General features: G+C 39.8%; 1 non-coding gene across 1 annotated transcript; it reads right to left on the minus strand.

Moving 5' to 3' along the window:
* Window positions 1-16,252: 16,252 nt before the first annotated feature.
* Window positions 16,253-16,360, minus strand: LOC130958759 (small nucleolar RNA R71). Its single transcript, XR_009077865.1, has one exon. It is a non-coding gene; the product is annotated as a small nucleolar RNA R71 (small nucleolar RNA).
* Window positions 16,361-17,735: the final 1,375 nt, after the last annotated feature.

Here is a 17,735-nt window from a genome sequence, read left to right on the forward strand (position 1 = left end):
ACAAAGCATCTCCATACGCTTATCTAAAATTCTCACCAATGAATTACATAAGTATCTCTATCTTTATTTTATGTTTTATTTATCTTTTAATCCTTAATCCTTCATAAACATTTGAATCCGCCTGACTGAGATTTACAAGATGACCATAGCTTGCTTCATACCGACAATCTCCGTGGGATTGACCCTTACTCGCGTAAGGTTTATTACTTGGACGACCCAGTGCACTTGCTGGTTAGTTGTGCAAAGTTGTGATAAAGAGTTGAGATTACAATTGAGCGTACCATGTTGATGGCGCCATTGATGATCACAATTTCGCGCACCAAGTTTTTGGCACCGTTGCCGGGGATTGTTTGAGTTTGGACAACTGACGGTTCATCTTGTTGCTTATATTAGGTATTTTTCTTCAAAATTTTTAAGAATGAATTCTAGAGTTTCAAGGTGATGTTTTCATCATCACCAAAGCTGATTGATTCTCATCAATTTAGCTCTTGAATGTAATGTCCTGCTGAAGCTTGGCTAGCCATGTCTAATTTCTTTAGACTAAAGCTTTAGACTAACATTGCATGATTCCTGGAATTCTTATTAAAAATTTTGAATCTCTTTATTTTCTTTTCTATATAATTTTTGAAAAATCCAAAAAAAAGATTATAAAATCTTAAAATCAAAAATATTTTTATGTTTCTTGTTTGAGTCTAGTGTCTAATTTTAATTTTGGTGTCAATTGCATGTCTTTATTCCTCTAAAATTCGAAAATTACATGCATTATGTTTTTCATTGATCTTCAAGTTGTTCTTGATGATTTCCTTGCTCTGATCTTTAAATTCTCTTGTCTTGAGTGTTTTGTTGTTTCTCATATGCATTCTCAATTTGTTAGTGTCAATAGTATACAAACTTCTAAGTTTGGTGTCTTGCATGCATCGTTTATTTGATTTTAGTTGCATTTTTATTATTCTTCATCCTTAAAAATTCAAAAAAATTTTTTCTTTGTGTCTTTTCAAGTCAATAATACAGATAATTGAAGATTCAGAACATACAGCAGAGGAATTACACAGAAAAAGCTGGGCGTTCAAAACGCCCAATGAAGAAGGAAAACTGGCGTTTAAACGCTAGCCAGGGTACCTGGCTGGGCGTTTAACGCCCAAAAAGGTAGAGTTTTTTTGGGCGTTAAACGCCAGAATGGATACCATTCTGGGCGTTTAACGCCAGGATGATACAAGAGGGAAGATTTTGTTTTTAATTCAAATTTTTTCAAGTTTTCATAATTGTTCAAAATCAAATCTTTTTCAAATCATATATTTTCAATCATATATTTTCAAAATCAATTTCTTTCCACATTTTCAAAAATACTTGCTAACAATTAATGATTTGATTCAACATTTCAAGTATGTTGCCTTTTCTGTTGAGAAAGGTTTAATGTCTGAATCATATCTTTTAAATTTCTTGTTAGCCAAGTCATTAATTTTCAAAATCAAATCTTTTTAAGTTGTTTTTCAAATTATATCTTCTCAATCATATCTTTTTAAAACTATATCTTTTCAATCATATCTTTTTATCACATTTTTTTAAAAATTAATTTTTCAATCATATCTTTTTGATTTCTAATTTCAAAATCTTTTTCAAAAATCACTTTATTTCTTTCCCAATCTTATTTTTCGAAAATCATTTACCATTTCTTAAAATTTCTTTTAATTAATTCACTTTAATTTTCGAAAATTTCTTCCCCTCTTCTCACATCCTTCTATTTATAGACTAACACTCCTCCTCAATGCACAATTCGAACTCTATCTCTCTTGATAAGTTCGAATTCTTCTACCGCCTACTTCTATTCTTCTTTTCCTCTGACACTTCAAAGAATCTCTATACTGTGACATAGAGGATTTCATATTTTCTTGTTCTCTTCTCTTTCATATGAGCAGGAGCATGGACAAATGCATTCTTGTTGAGGCTGACCCTGAACCTGAAAGGACCTTGAAGCAAAAGCTAAGAGAAGCTAAAGCACAACTCTCTGTAGAGGACCTAACAGAAATCTTCAAAGAAGAAGAACCCATGGCAGCCGAAAACAACAATAATGCCAACAATGCAAGGAAGGTGCTTGGTGACTTTACTGCACCTACTCCCGACTTCTATGGGAGAAGCATCTCTATCCCTGCCATTGGAGCAAACAACTTTGAGCTTAAGCCTCAATTAGTTTCTCTAATGCAACAGAATTGCAAGTTCCATGGACTTCCATTGGAAGATCCTCATCAGTTTTTAGCTGAATTCTTGCAAATCTGTGACACTGTCAAGACTAATGGGGTTGACCCTGAGGTCTACAGACTTATACTATTCCCTTTTGCTGTAAGAGACAGAGCTAGGATATGGTTGGACTCACAACCTAAAGAAAGCCTGAACTCTTGGGAAAAGCTAGTCAATGCCTTCTTGGCAAAGTTCTTTCCACCTCAAAAATTGAGTAAGCTTAGAGTGGAAGTCCAAACCTTCAGACAGAAGGAAGGTGAATCCCTCTATGAAGATTGGGAAAGATACAAACAATTGATTAGAAAGTGTCCCTCTGACATGCTTTCTGAATGGAGCATCATAGGTATCTTCTATGATGGTCTGTCTGAACTGTCCAAGATGTCATTGGACAGCTTTGCTGGAGGATCTCTTCATCTGAAGAAGACGCCTGCAGAAGCTCAAGAACTCATTGAAATGGTTGCAAATAACCAATTCCTGTACACTTCTGAAAGGAATTCTGTGAACAATGGGACGAATCAGAAGAAAGGAGTTCTTGAGATTGATACTCTGAATGCCATATTAGCTCAGAACAAAATATTGACTCAGCAAGTCAATATGATTTCTCAAAGTCTGTCTAGAATGCAAGCTGCACCAGGAAGTACTAAGGACGCTTCATCTGAAGAAGAAGCTTATGATCCTGAGAACCCTTCAATGGAAGAGGTGAATTACATGGGAGAACCCTATGGAAACACCTATAATCCTTCATGGAGAAATCATCCAAATCTCTCATGGAAGGATCAACAGAGACCTCAACAAGGTTTTAACAACAATAATGGTGGAAGAAACAGGTTTGGCAATGGCAAGCCTTTTCCATCATCTTCTCAGCAACAGACAGAGAATTCTAAGCAGAGCCACTCTGACTTAGCAACCATGATCTCTGATCTAATCAAAACCACTCAAAGTTTGATGACTGAAACAAGGTCCTCCATTAGAAACTTGGAGGCATAAGTGGGTCAGCTGAGTGGTGCGCGAAATTGTGATTCACTACACAACTTTGCACAACTAACCAGCAAGTGCACTGGGTCGTCCAAGTAATACCTTACGCGAGTAAGGGTCGATCCCACGGAGATTGTTGGTATGAAGCAAGCTATGGTCACCTTGTAAATCTTAGTCAGGCAGACTCAAATGGGTATAGATGATGAATAAAACATAAAGATAAAGATAGAGATACTTATGTATATCATTGGTGAGAGCTTCAGATAAGCGTATGAAGATGCCTTCCCTTCCGTCTCTCTGCTTTCCTACTGTCTTCATCCAATCCTTCTTACTCCTTTCCATGGCAAGCTTATGCAAGGGTTTCACCGTTGTCAGTGGCTACCTCCCATCCTCTCAGTGAAAATGTTCCTATGCTCTGTCACAGCATATGGCTAATCAGCTGTCGGTTCTCGGTCAGGCCGGAATAGAATCCAGCGATTCTTTTGCGTCTGTCACTAACGCCCCGCCTGCTAGGAGTTTGAAGCACGTCACAGTCATTCAATCATTGATTCCTACTCAGAATACCACAGACAAGGTTAGACCTTCCGGATTCTCTTGAATGCTGCCATCAGTTCTCGCCTATACCACGAAGATTCCGGTTAAAGAATCCAAGAGATAAACACTAGAGCCTCGTATGCTTGTAGAACAAGAGTGGTTGTCAGTCACTTTGTTCATGAGTGAGAATGATGATGAGTGTCACGGATCATCACATTCATCAAGTTGAAGAACAAGTGATATCTTGGACAAAGAACAAGCAGAATTCAATAGAAGAACAATAGTAATTGCATTAATACTCGAGGTACAGCAGAGCTCCACACCTTAATCTATGGTGTGTAGAAACTCCACCGTTAAAAATACATAAGAACAAGGTCTAGGCATGGCCATGAGGCCAGCCCCCAAATGATCTAAGAACTAGATGTCCAAAGATGATCTAGAGATCTAAAGTGATCAAAAGATGTAAATACAATAGTAAAAGGTCCTATATATAGAAAACTAGTAGCCTAGGGTGTACAGAGATGAGTAAATGTCATAAAAATCCGCTTCCGGGCCCACTTGGTGTGTGCTTGGGCTGAGCAATGAAGCATTTTCGTGCAGAGACTCTTCTTGGAGTTAAACGCCAGCTTTTATGCCAGTTTGGGCGTTTAACTCCCATTTAGGTGCCAGTTCCGGCGTTTAAAGCTGGGATTTCTGAGGGTGACTTTGAACGCCGGTTTGGGCCATCAAATCTTGGGCAAAGTATGAACTATCATATATTGCTGGAAAGCCCAAGATGTCTACTTTCCAACGCCGTTGAGAGCGCGCCAATTGGGCTTCTGTAGCTCCAGAAAATCCACTTCGAGTGCAGGGAGGTCAGAATCCAACAGCATTTGCAGTCCTTTTCAGTCTCTGAATCAGATTTTTGCTCAGATCCCTCAATTTCAGCCAGAAAATACCTGAAATCACAGAAAAACACACAAACTCATAGTAAAGTCCAGAAAAGTGAATTTTAACTAAAAACTAATAGAAATATACTAAAAACTCAACTCAAACTACCAAAAACATATTAAAAACAATGCCAAAAAGCGTACAAATTATCCGCTCATCACTGAGTAAGAAAGTTACTGAACTCCCTCCTAGTACTCTTCCAAGCAATACAAAAGAGAATCCAAAAGGAGAGTGTAAGGCCATCAATATGGACGAATTTGGAGAGGAGAAAGAGGCAGTGAGCGCCACTGAGGAAGACCTCAATGGACGTCCATTGGCCTCCAATGAGTTCCCTAATGAGGAACCATGGGAATCTGAGGCTCACACTGAGACCATAGGGATTCCATTGGATTTACTTCTGCCATTCATGAGCTCTGATGAGTATTCTTCCTCTGAAGAGGACGAAGATGTCACTGAAGAGCAAGTTGCTAAGTACCTTGGAGCAATCATGAAGCTAAATGACAAGTTATTTGGTAATGAGACTTGGGAGGATGAACCCCCTTTGCTCACCAAAGAACTGGATGACTTGACTAGGCAGAGATTACCTCAAAAGAGACAGGACCCTGGGAAGTTCTCAATACCTTGTACCATAGGCACCATGACCTTTGAGAAGGCTTTGTGTGACCTAGGGTCAAGCATAAACCTCATGCCTCTCTCTATAATGGAGAAGCTAGGGATCTTTGAGGTGCAAGCTGCAAGAATCTCACTAGAGATGGCAGAAAATTCAAGAAAATAAGCTTATGGACTTGTAGAGGATGTTCTGGTAAAGATTGAAGACCATTACATCCCTGCTGATTTCATAGTCCTAGAGACTGGGAAGTGCATGGATGAATCCATCATCCTTGGCAGACCCTTCCTAGCCACAGCAAAGGCTGTGATTGATGTTGACAGAGGAGAATTGATCATTCAAGTGAATGAAGAATCCTTTGTGTTTAAGGCTCAAGGATACCCCTCTGTAACCATGGAGAGGAAGCATGAAGAGCTTCCCTCAAAACAGAGTCAAACAGAGCCCCCACAGTCAAACTCTAAATTTGGTGTTGGGAGGCCACAACCAACTTCTAAGTTTGGTGTTGAACCCCCACATTAAAACTCTAAGTTTGGTGTTGGGAGGTTCCAACATTGCTCTGAACATCTGTGAGGCTCCATGAGAGCCCACTATCAAGCTACTGACATTAAAGAAGCGCTTGTTGGGAGGCAACCCAATGTTATATTTATCTATTTACCTTTGTTATTTTATGTTTTTTATAGGTTGATGATCATGGGAAGTCACAAAATCAATTGAAAAAGCATAAACAGCATGAAAAACTGAAAGAAAAATAGCACACCCTGGAGAAAAATTTGCTGGCGTTTAAACGCCAGTGAAGATAGTAAAATGGGCGTTTAACGCCCAGTCTGGCACCATTCTGGGCGTTTAACGCCAGAAAGGGGCACCAGACTGGCGTTTAACACCATGAATGGGCACCAAGCTGGCGTTAAACGCCAGAAATGGGCAACAGCCCGGCGTTTAGCGCCAGGATTGGCAGAAGGAGCATTTTTGCTCGCCACTTGGTGCAGGGATGAATTATCCTTGACACCTCAGGATCTGTGGACCCCACAGGATCCCCACATACCCCACCACTCTCTCTCTTCTTCACCCATTCACCAATCACCTCAACACCTCTTCCCCAAAACCCCTCACCTATCAATTCCCACCATTGTCTTCACCACTCACATCCATCCTTCATAAAACCCCACCTACCTTACCATTCAAATTCAAACCACTTTCCCTCCCAAACCTACCCATACATGGCCGAACCACAAGGCCCCCTCCATCTCCTCTATTTCTTCTTCTTCTACTTTCTTCTTTCTTCTTTTGCTCGAGGACGAGCAAACCTTCTAAGTTTGGTGTGGTAAAAGCATTGCTTTTTGTTTTTCTATAACCATTTATGGCACCTGAGGCCGAAGAAACCTCTAGAAAGAGGAAAGGGAAGGCAAAAGCTTCTACCTCCGAGTCATGGGAAATGGAGAGATTCATCTCAAGGGTGCATCAAGACCACTTCCATGAAGTTGTGACCATGAAGAAGGTGATCCTCGAGGTCCCTTTCAAACTCAAAAAGAGTGAATATCCGGATATCCGACATGAGATCCGAAGAAGAGGTTGGGAAGTTCTTACCAACCCCATTCAACAAGTCGGAATCTTAATGGTTCAAGAGTTCTATGCCAATGCATGGATCACCAAGAACCATGATCAAAGTATGAACCCGGACCCAAAGAATTGGCTTACAATGGTTCGGGGGAAATGCTTAGATTTTAGTCCGGAAAATGTAAGGTTGGCATTCAACTTGCCCATGATGCAAGGAGATGAACACCCTTACACTAGAAGGGTCAACTTTGATCAAAGGTTGGACCAAGTCCTCATAGACATTTGTGAAGAGGGCGCTCAATGGAAGAGAGATTCAAGAGGGAAGCCGGTTCAACTGAGAAGGCATGACCTCAAGCCCGTGGCTAGGGGATGGTTGGAGTTTATCCAACGCTCAATCATTCCCACTAGCAACCGGTCCGAAGTTACTATAGACCGGGCTATCATGATTCATAGCATCATGATTGGAGAGGAAGTAGAAGTTCATGAGGTTATATCCCAAGAACTTTATAAGGTGGCGGACAAGTCCTCTACCTTGGCAAGGTTAGCCTTCCCGCATCTCATTTGTCACTTCTGTAATTTAGTTGGAGTTAACATAGAGGGAGACATCCTCATTGATGAGGACAAGCCCATCACTAAGAAAAGGATGGAGCAAACAAGAGATCCCACTCATGGACATGAGGAAATTCCTCATCATGAAATCCCTGAGATACCTCAAGGGATGCACTTTCCTCCACAAAACTATTGGGAGCAAATCAACACCTCCCTAGGAGAATTGAGTTCCAACATGGGACAACTAAGGGTGGAGCACTAAGAACATTCTATCCTCCTCCATGAAATTAAAGAAGATCAAAGAATCATGAGAGAGGAGCAACAAAGGCAAGAAAGAGACATTGAGGAGCTCAAGCACTCCATAAGATCTTCAAGAGGAAGAACAAGCCGCCATCACTAAGGTGGACCCGTTCTTTAATTTCCTTGTTCTTTATTTTCCTGTTTTTCAAATTTTTATGATTATGTTTATCTATATTTGTGTCTTATTACATGATCATTAATGTCTTAGTGTCCATGCCTTAAAGTTATGAATGTCCTAGAAATCCATCACCTTTCTTAAATGAAAAAATGTTCTTGATTGAAAAAGAGAAGAATTGCATGAATTTCGAATTTTATAACAGATTATTATTTTGATGTGGTGGCAATACTTTTGATTTCTGAATGTATGCTTGAACAGTGCATATGTCTTTTGAATTTGTTGTTCATGAATGTTAAAATTGTTGGCTCTTGAAAGAATGATGAAAAAGGAGACATGTTACTGAGGATCTGAAAAATCATAAAAATGATTCTTGAAGCAAGAAAAAGCAGTGAATACAAATAATTAAAGTTTAGGAGAAATTGTTTTCAAGTAAATAGTTTTTCCAAGTTTTACAAGAACTCAAATAGAAAGAGGGTCATACTTCCGTTCCACCCAAATTCATAAAATAAAGAGCAAAAACAATTCTTAAATTATAAATTGATGAGCGGATAATTTATACGCTTTTTGGCATTGTTTTTAGTATGTTTTAGTTAGTTTTTATTATATTTTTATTAGTTTTTAGTTAAAATTCACTTTTCTGGACTTTACTATGAGTTTGTGTGTTTTTCTGTGATTTTAGGTATTTTCTGGCTGAAATTGAGGGACTTGAGCAAAAATCTGATTCAGAGGTTGAAAAGGACTGCAGATGCTGTTTGATTCTGACCTCCCTGCACTCGAAGTGGATTTTCTAGATCTACAGAAGTTCGATTGGCGCGCTCTCAATTGCGTTGGAAAGTAGACATCCTGGGCTTTCCAGCAATATATAATAGTCCATACTTTGCCCGAGATTTGACGGCCCAAACAGGCGTGTCAACTCAGCTCAAGAATTCTGGCGTTAAACGCTAGAACTGGCACAAGAATGGGAGTTAAACGCCCAAACTGGCACAAAAGCTAGCGTTTATCTCCAAGAAAAGTCTCTACACATGAAAGCTTCAATGCTCAGCCCAAGCACACACCAAGTGGGTCCGGAAGTGGATTTTTATGTCATTTACTCATCTTTGTAAACCCTAAGCTACTAGCTCTCTACAAATAGGACCTTTTGCTATTGTATTAAGTATCTTTTGATCATGTTTTTATGATTGAACCCTCTTTGGGAGGCTGGCCATTCAGCCATGCCTAGACCTAGTTCTTATGTATTTTCAACGGTGGAGTTTCTACATACCATAGATTAAGGTGCGGAGCTCTGCTGTACCTCGAGTATCAATGCAATTACTATTGTTCTTCTATTCACTTCAGCTTATTCTTGTTCTAAGATATCACTTGTTCCTCAACTTGATGAATGTGATGATCCGTGACACTCATCATCATTCTCACCTATGAACGTGTGCCTGACAACCACCTCCGTTCTACCTTAGATTGAGTGGATATCTCTTGGATCCCTTAATCAAAATCTTCGTGGTATAAGCTAGAATTGATGGCGGCATTCAAGAGAATCCAGAAAGTCTAAACCTTGTCTGTGGTATTCTGAGTAGGATTCAAGGATTGAATGACTGTGACGAGCTTCAAACTCGCGATTGTGGGGCGTTAGTGACAGACGCAAAAGAATCACTAGATTCTATTTCGACATGATCGAGAACCGACAGATGAATAGCCGTGCTGTGACAGAGCGCGTTGAACATTTTTACTGAGAGGACGGGACTGTAGCCATTGACAATGGTGATGCCCAACATACAGCTTGCCATAGAAAGGAGTAAGAAGGGTTAGATGAAGACAGTAGGAAAGCAGAGAGACGGAAGGGACAAAGCATCTCCATACGCTTATCTGAAATTCTCACCAATGAATTACATAAGTATCTCTATCTTTATTTTATGTTTTATTTATCTTTTAATCATTAATCCTCCATAAACATTTGAATCCGCCTGACTGAGATTTACAAGATGACCATAGCTTGCTTCATACCAACAATCTCCGTGGGATCGACCTTTACTCGCGTAAGGTTTATTACTTGGACGACCCAGTGCACTTGTTGGTTAGTTGTGCGAAGTTGTGATAAAGAGTTGAGATTGCAATTGAGCATACCATGTTGATGGCGCCATTGATGATCACAATTTCGTGCACCATAAATCCATGCCTAAATTAAAATAGAAAAAGCAATAAAATCAATCCATACAAATAGACAGAGCTCCTAACCTTAACAATGGAGGTTTAGTTGCTCATGGAATACGGAATGTAAATTTGTATAGAATTCCCTAATGGAATCCCCCTAATGGAATGTCCTCAATAGAAGAGAAGTCTCTCCTTTTTATAACTAATTCTAATTAATTTAAAATATAATATCTAAAATTAAGATAATATCTTTTCTTATTTTCAAATTCAAATTCGAATTTAAATCAGAATTAACTAACTACTCCGCGTCTTGTAACGTGGGGACCACTTGGCTTCACTGGATCCGCGCCTAACTTGGGTGCTAAAATGGGGCCCAGAAATCAACCCCAGTAGTTTCTGTGTTTTCTGCACGTGGCGCATGTCACGCGTACGTGTCAATCACGCGTACGCGTCGATGGCCTTTTTCGCGAGTCACGCGGACGCGTCAGTCACGCACACGCGTCGCTGTGTAATTCTTCAAATCACGCGTACGCGTCAGTCACGCGCACGCGTCACCGTGGAAAGCTCCAAATTACGCGTACGCATCAGTCACGCGTATGCGTCGCTCATCGCTGCATCTCCTTTGATTCTTGTGCTGCAAAAACTCCATCAAATCCAGGCGAATGCTACCTAAAATAAATAAAATTGCAAAAGGCTCAAAGTAGCGTCCATATTGGCTAAAAGATAATTAATTATTTATTAAACTCAATACATTAGATGCAAATTTACTAGAAAAAAATAGGAAAGATGCTCACGCATCACAACACCAAACTTAAATTGTTGCTTGTCCTCAAGCAACCAAAATTAATATAGGTTTATGATGTGAATTTGCATGAGAATGAGAGTTTGATTAAGCTTATGTCTCTTTTTATAGTGGGGTTTACAACTGCAATTCTGAATAGTTTTGGCATTTCACTTTATCCTTTGAAGTTCAAAATGATTGGAATCCATAGGAACTCAGAATTCAGATAGTGTTATTGATTCTCCTAGTTCAGTATGTTGATTCTTGAACATAGCTACTTTATGAGTCTTGGCCGTGACCCTAAGCATTTTGTTTTCTAGTATTACCACCAGATACATAAATGCCATAGACACATAACTGGGTGAACCTTTTCAGATTGTGACTCAGCTTTGCTAGAGTCCCCAGTTAGAGGTGCCCAGAGTTCTTAAGCACACTCTTTTTGTTTTGGATCACGACTTTAACCGCTCAGTCTCAAGCTTTTCACTTGACACCTTCACGCCACAAGCACATGGTTAAGGACAGCTTAATTTCGCCGCTTAGGCCAGGGTTTTATTCCTTTTGGGCCCTCCTATCCATTAATGCTCAAAGCCTTGGATTCTTTTTACCCTTTGCCTTTTAGTTTAAAGGGTTATTGGCTTTTTCTGCTTGCTTTTTCTTTTTTTTTTCTTCTTTTTTTATATATTTTTTTCGCAAGCTTTGTGTTTTTCACTGCTTTTTCTTGCTTCAAGAATCAATTTTATGATTTTTCAGATTATTAATAACATTTCTCTTTTTTCATCATTCTTTCAAGAGCCAATAATTTTAACATTTATAAACTTCACTATAAAATATATGCAATGTTCATGTCATGCATTCAGAATCACAGAAAATACCACCACATTTAAGTAAATAAGACTATTCTTCAATATAGACCCACTTTCTCATGCAATATATCACTCCTATATTTTTTTTAGATTCAAGCTCAGTGAGTAATACATGAGACATCTTTTCAGAATTAAAGTAATAGGGAGAACTAAACTAGTCCTAGGATTCTAACCAATAAAGGATCATGTAGCAAACAAAGCAAAATTGCAGAAAATTGGAACATAACATAGTAAAAGCGGGAAGGGAAAAAAGAAATGAAAGGAACTCAACCACCTTAGTTATCCGAGCGGTCATTTTATTCTTCAGGTTGTGCTCCTTTGTGAAGATGATTCACCTCCCTTAGTGCTATAAGAATAAACAGAAAACCCTTAAGTGAAGCGTCAACATCAAACTTAAAGGTTTGCTTGTCCTCAAGCAAAGAAGAACTAAAAATAGAAAGAAACAAATATTATGATGAAAGAAAAAGAAAAGAATAAAAGAACAAGAGAGAATTAGGATTGGGAGAGGGGGAAAGAAAATTAAAACTGGGCGGCGAACTAGTGTAGTTGTGCGGCACAGGTGACGCGTACGCGTGCAGCACGTGTACGCGTGGGTCGCGGAATTTTCATAATGATGCGCTAGCGTGAGGCACAACTTAGTTTTGTGCGATTCGCACGAAGGCAGCCGCGCGCACGCACAACTTGCTGTTCGCGTGGCTTGGGAACCCAGATTTTCAATCAACGCGTGCGCGTCATGCACGCGCACGCGTGGATAGCCATTTGTGCAAATGATGCGCACGTGTCAGGGACACGTATGCGTGGTCATTTTTGTGCGTCTAGCACACTTTCAGCCCCAAACCAGCACAAGTCTCTGCCCAAACACATATTTACACCATTTTCCCAGGTCACGCGTTCACGTCAATGACCTGCCCGCGTGAATGGTGAAAATCACAAACGACGCGCACGCGTGGGGTACGCTGATGAGCGGATAATTTGTACGCTTTTTGGCATTGTTTTTAGTATGTTTTTAGTGTCTTTTAGTTAGTTTTTATTATATTTTTATTAGTTTTTAGTTAAAATTCACTTTTCTGGACTTTACTATGAGTTTGTGTGTTTTTCTGTGATTTCAGGTATTTTCTGGCTGAAATTGAGGGACCTGAGCAAAAATCTGATCCAGAGACTGAAAAGGACTGCAAATGCTGTTGGATTCTGACCTCCCTGCACTCGAAGTGGATTTTCTGGAGCTACAGAAGCCCAATTGGCGCGCTCTCAACGGCGTTGGAAAGTAGACATCCTGGGCTTTCCAGCAATATATGATAGTCCATACTTTGCCCAAGATTTGATGGCCCAAACCGGCGTTCAAAGTCACCTACAGAAATTCCAGCGTTAAACGCCGGAACTGGCACCTAAATGGGAGTTAAACGCCCAAACTGGCATAAAAGCTGGCGTTTAACTCCAAGAGGAGTCTCTACACGAAAATGCTTCATTTGCTCAGCCCAAGCACACACCAAGTGGGCCCGGAAGTGGATTTTTATGTCATTTACTCATCTATGTACACCTTAGGCTACTAGTTTTCTATAAGTAGGACCTTTTACTATTGTATTTAGAGAGCTTTTGATCATGTTTTTATGATTGAACTCACTTTGGGAGGCTGGCCATTTGGCCATGCCTAGACCTTGTTCTTATGTATTTTCAACGGTGGAGTTTCTACACACCATAGATTAAGGTGTGGAGCTCTGCTGTACCTCGAGTATTAATGCAATTACTATTGTTCTTCTATTCAATTCCGCTTGTTCTTGTCCAAGATATCACTTGTTCTTCAACTTGATGAATGTGATGATCCGTGACACTCATCATCATTCTCACTCATGAACAAGGTGACTGACAACCACTTTTGTTCTACAAGCAATCAAGGCTCTAGTGTTTATCTCTTGGATTCCTGATACACGATGCATGGTTGATCGCCTGACAACCGAGTGCTCGTCTGACAAACGAGCCAGCCATTCCGTGAGATCAGAGTCTTCGTGGTATAGGCGAGAACTGATGGCATCATTCAAGAGAATCCGGAAGGTCTAACCTTGTCTGTGGTATTCTGAGTAGGATTCAATGATTGAATGACTGTGACGTGCTTCAAACTCCTAGCAGGCGGGGCGTTAGTGACAGACGCAAAAGGATCGATGGATTCTATTCCGGCCTGACCGAGAACCGACAGCTGATTAGCCATATGCTGTGACAGAGCATAGGAACATTTTCACTGAGAGGATGGGAGGTAGCCACTGACAACGGTGAAACCCTTGCATAAGCTTGCCATGGAAAGGAGTAAGAAGGATTGGATGAAGACAGTAGGAAAGCAGAGAGACGGAAGGGAAGGCATCTTCATTCGCTTATCTGAAGCTCTCATCAATGATATACATAAGTATCTCTATCTTTATCTTTATGCTTTATTCGTTTATCACTATACCCATTTGAGTCTGCCTGACTGAGATTTACAAGGTGACCATAGCTTGCTTCATAGCAACAATCTCCGTGGGATCGACCCTTACTCGCGTAAGGTTTATTACTTGGACGACCCAGAGCACTTGCTGGTTAGTTGTGCGAAGTTGTGTTTATGCCATGGTATTGAGCACCAAGTCTTTGGAGCCATTACTAGGGATTATTTGAGTTATGTAAAAGTAGTGATCACAATTTCGTGCACCAAGTTTTTGGCGCCGTTGCCGGGGATTGTTTGTGTATGGACAACTGACGGTTCATCTTGTTGCTTAGATTAGGTAATTTTTTTTTCAGAGTTCTTAAAAATAAATTCTAGTGTTTCATGATGATCTGTTGAAATCTGGCTGGCTGTGAAGCCATGTCTAATCTTATTGGACCGAGGTTTCAACTAATCATCACAATAGCTTATTGATCTCTATCAATCTTGCTATTGGAGCAATGATCTGCTAGGGCTTGGCTGGCCATTGGCCATGTCTAGTGTTTTGGACCGAAGCTTTCTTTGGAAGCTTGGCTGGCTGTGAAGCCATGTCTAATTCCTGGACCGGAGTCTTAGACTAGCATTGCAATGATTCCTGGAAATCAGATTGAGAATTCTGAAACCTTTATTTTCTTTTTATATAATTTTCGAAAAAAGCACAAAAAAATTATAAAAATCATAAAAACCAAAAAGATTTTATGTTTCTTGTTTGAGTCTAGTGTCTAATCTTAAGTTTGGTGTCTTGCATGCCTTGTTTATTTGATCTTGGTTCTATTTTCAAGTCAATAGTACAGGGAACTGAAGATTCAGAACATGCAGCAGAGGAATTACACAGAAAAAGCTGGGCGTTCAAAACGCCCAGTGAAGAAGGACAGAATGGCGTTTAAACGCCAGCCAGGGTACTTGGTTGGGCGTTTAACGCCCAAAAACGTAGCATTTTGGGCGTTAAACGCCAGAATGGATACCATTCTGGGCGTTTAACGCCAGGATGGCAAAAGGGGGAAGATTTTGTTTTCAAAATCAATTTTTTTCAAGTTTTCAAATTTTTTCAAAATCAAATCTTTTTCAAATCATATCTTTTCAATCAAATGTTTTCAAAATCAATTTCTTTCCTTTTCAAAGATACTTACTAACAATTAATGATTTGATTGAACATCTCAAGTTTGTTGCCTTTTCTGTTGAGAAAGGTTTAATGTTTGAATCATATCTTTTCTTGTTGGGCAAGTCATTAATTTTTAAAATCAAATCTTTTTAAAATGTTTTTCAAATCATATCTTCTCAATCACATCTTTTTAAAACCAATCATATCTTCTTAATCACATCTTTTTCAAAATAGTTTTCAATCAAACCTTTTTAATTTCTAATTTCAAAATCTTTTTCAAAAATCACTTGATTTCTTTTCCACTTTGAGTTTTCGAAAATTATCAATCAATTTTTCAAAATGTTTTTGACATCTTTTTAATTAATTTTCGAAAATTCTCTTCCCCTCTTCTCACATCCTTCTATTTATGGAGTATCACTCCTTCTTAATGCACAATTCGAACTCCATCTAATTAAAGTTCGAATTCTTCTCCTTCTTCTTTCTTCTATTTTTCTTTTCCTCTGACACCTCAAGGAATCTCTATACTGTGACATAGAGGATTCCACATTTTCTTGTCCTCTTCTCTTTCATATGAGCAGAAGCAGAGACAAAGGCATTCTTGTTGAAGCTGACCCTGAACCTGAAAGGACCTTGAAGCGAAAGCTAAGAGAAGCTAAGGCACAACTCTCTGTAAAGGACCTAACCGAATTCTTCAAAGAAGAAGAAGACATGGCAGCCGAAAACAACAACAATGCCAACAATGCAAGGAAGGTGCTGGGTGACTTTACTGCACCTACTCCCGATTTCTATGGGAGAAGCATCTCTATCCCTGCCATTGGAGCAAACAACTTTGAGCTTAAGCCTCAATTAGTTTCTCTAATGCAACAGAATTGCAAGTTCCATGGACTTCCATTGGAAGATCCTCATCAGTTTTTAGCTGAGTTCTTGCAAATCTGTGACACAGTCAAGACTAATGGGGTTGACCCTGAGGTCTACAGACTGATGCTATTCCCTTTTGCTGTAAGAGACAGAGCTAGAATATGGTTGGACTCTCAACCTAAAGAAAGCCTGGACTCTTGGGAAAAGCTAGTCAATGCCTTCTTGGCAAAGTTCTTTCCACCTCAAAAATTGAGTAAGCTTAGAGTGGAAGTCCAAACCTTCAGACAGAAGGATGGAGAATCCCTCTATGAAGCTTGGGAAAGATACAAACAATTAATAAGAAAATGTCCCTCTGACATGCTTTCTGAATGGAGCATCATAGGTATTTTCTATGATGGTCTATCTGAACTGTCCAAGATGTCCTTGGATAGCTCTGCTGGAGGATCTCTTCATCTGAAGAAGACGCCTACAAAAGCTCAAGAGCTCATTGAAATGGTTGCAAATAACCAATTCATGTACACTTCTGAAAGGAATCCTGTGAACAATGGGACAAGTCAGAAGAAAGGCGTTCTTGAGATTGATACTCTGAATGCCATTCTGGCTCAGAATAAAATATTGACTCAACAAGTCAATTTGATTTCTCAAAGTCTGTCTGGAATGCAAAATGCACCAGGCAGTACTAAGGATGCTTCATCTGAAGAAGAAGCTTATGATCCTGAGAACCCTTCAATGGAAGAGGTGAATTACCTAGGAGAACCCTATGGAAACACCTATAATTCTTCATGGAGAAATCACCCAAATTTCTCATGGAAGAATCAAGAGAGACCTCAACAAGGTTTCAACAACAATAATGGTGGAAGAAACAGGTTTAGCAATGGCAAGCCTTTTCCATCATCTTCTCAGCAACAGACAGAGAATTCTAAGCAGAACCCCTCTGACTTAGCAACCATGGTCTCTGATCTAATCAAGACCACTCAAAGTTTCATGACTGAAACAAGGTCCTCCATCAGGAATTTGGAGGCACAAGTGGGACAACTGAGCAAGAAAGTTACTGAACTCCCTCCTAGTACTCTCCCAAGCAATACAGAAGAAAATCCAAAAGGAGAGTGCAAAGCCATAACCATGGCCGAATCTAGAGAGGGAAGAGAGGAAGTGGACGCCACTGAGGAAGGCCTCAATGGGCGTGCACTAGCCTCCACAGAGTTCCCTAATGAGGAACCATGGGAATCTGAGGCTCAAAATGAGACCATAGAGATTCCATTGGACTTACTTCTGCCTTTCATGAGCTCTGATGAGTATTCTTCCTCTGAAGAGGATGAGTATGTCACTGAAGAGCAAGTTGCTAAATACCTTGGAGCAATCATGAAGCTAAATGACAAGTTATTTGGAAATGAGACTTGGGAGGATGAACCCCCTTTGCTCACCAAAGAACTGGATGACTTGTCTAGGCAGAAATCACCTCAAAAGAAACAAGATCCTGGGAAGTTTTCAATACCTTGTACCATAGGCACCATAACCTTCAAAAAGGCTCTGTGTGACTTAGGGTCAAGTGTAAACCTCATGCCTCTCTCTGTAATGGAGAAGCTAGGGATCTTTGAGGTACAAGCTGCAAGAATCTCACTAGAGATGGTAGACAACTCAAGAAAACAAGCTCATGGACTTGTAGAGAATGTTTTGGTAAAAATTGAAGACCATTACATCCCTACTGATTTCATAGTCCTAGAAACTGGGAAGTGCA

Source organism: Arachis stenosperma, chromosome 10 (assembly GCF_014773155.1).
Source record: "Arachis stenosperma cultivar V10309 chromosome 10, arast.V10309.gnm1.PFL2, whole genome shotgun sequence".
Taxonomy (NCBI): domain Eukaryota; kingdom Viridiplantae; phylum Streptophyta; class Magnoliopsida; order Fabales; family Fabaceae; genus Arachis; species Arachis stenosperma.